General features: G+C 44.0%; 1 non-coding gene across 1 annotated transcript; it reads right to left on the minus strand.

Annotated features, from left to right (window-relative positions):
* Nucleotides 1-502: 502 nt before the first annotated feature.
* Nucleotides 503-609, minus strand: LOC126511760 (U6 spliceosomal RNA). Its single transcript, XR_007594780.1, has one exon. It is a non-coding gene; the product is annotated as a U6 spliceosomal RNA (small nuclear RNA).
* Nucleotides 610-1,426: the final 817 nt, after the last annotated feature.

Consider the following 1,426-nt stretch of genomic DNA (forward strand, 5'->3'; position numbering starts at 1 on the left):
TGAAATATTTAATAAATAAATAAAGAAAGAAAAAAAAATTAAAGAAAACAGAACATAAAAAAAAAAATAAAATAACTTAAGCTTCCCAAACATCTAAAAAAAATAGCTCACTGTAAATAAATGATCTTTAATCTGCTTTAAAAAAAAAGCTGCTGGTAGTCTGTTCTCATTCTCCTAGACTTATAACTTTATATTTCTTTATTTTTACATTCTTATTTTTGGAATCTACATTTTTATTTTCTTATTTTTGGACTCTTCATAGACCAGGCTCACAGAGATCCGCCTGCCTCTGCCTCCCGAATGCTGGGATTAAAGGTGTGTGCCACCACCGCCCAGCTGTTTTTTTTAAATGGGTCTCAATCTGTACCCCTGGCCTCAAACTCAAGGTAGTCTTCCTGCCTCAGCCTTCCAAATCCTGAGCTTCCAAGTGTGAGGTGCCATGCTCAGACTAAGTACTTCATCATATCAATATATCACATTGCACTCATCTATCAGGTGGTGGTCACCTTTGGAACGCTTCACGAATTTGCGTGTCATCCTTGCGCAGGAGCCATGCTAATCTTCTCTGTATCGTTCCAATTTTAGTACACGTGCTGCCGAAGCGAGCAAGGTGGGTCACCTTTGGATAAGTTAAATCTCCCTCTCTTTCATCTCTCCTGCAATGCTTCCCTATATAGCCTTAGCTGACCTGGCGATCACGATGTAGGTGTAAACTTGTAGAGAGCCCTCTGCCTCTGCCTCACAAGTGCTGGAGGAACAGGTGTGTGCCACCACATCTTACATAGTCCTGGGGCCTGAACCGGGTTCTTCTAGGCAAACCCTCTATCCACTACACTGCATGTGCAGCCTCTTTTCCTTCCTCCCTTTCCTCTGCTGGAGGTCACAAGCAACGCTGTGCTGTGCTACACTATGCACAGTGCCTGCCTCAGCCTTTTTTTTTTTTTTCTCATAGTCATGGGAATACCCATCATTGCTGGGGACATAATTACAAAACCACTTCAAGTCAGTTTCCTATTGGAAGTGCCAGGCTCTGGAACATTCTGTGGGTGTATCCTCGGGCCCTGAAATGCAAAGGGCACATAATTTTTCCAGTTCTAAAGAAGAGAGCTGAAGATAATGCCAGCTACTGGGGGTAAGAACAAGGGAGAGAGAGAGAAAGAGAGAGAGAGAGAAAGGATTTTGTGGTGTTTGAGCAGGAAGGAGGGGGTTCAGCTACATCTAGGGACTCATACATATTCATGAGGACGACAGGGATTGGACCATAGTCCTCAGAGCATGCTGGGACTCTTCCCAGGCTGTCTGGTTGCTAGGCAGAGTTCCTAGGAGCTGTGGTTCCATCTCTGACCCTGGCAGCTTCATAGTCAGTGACTGCACAGAACCTTCTGGTGTCTGCAGCAGGAGACAGCTTAGAATCACATGTATTAAG

Source organism: Alexandromys fortis, unplaced genomic scaffold, assembly GCF_014885135.2.
Source record: "Alexandromys fortis isolate MF-2015 unplaced genomic scaffold, M_Fortis_MF-2015_v1.1 scaffold_90, whole genome shotgun sequence".
NCBI lineage: Eukaryota > Metazoa > Chordata > Mammalia > Rodentia > Cricetidae > Alexandromys > Alexandromys fortis.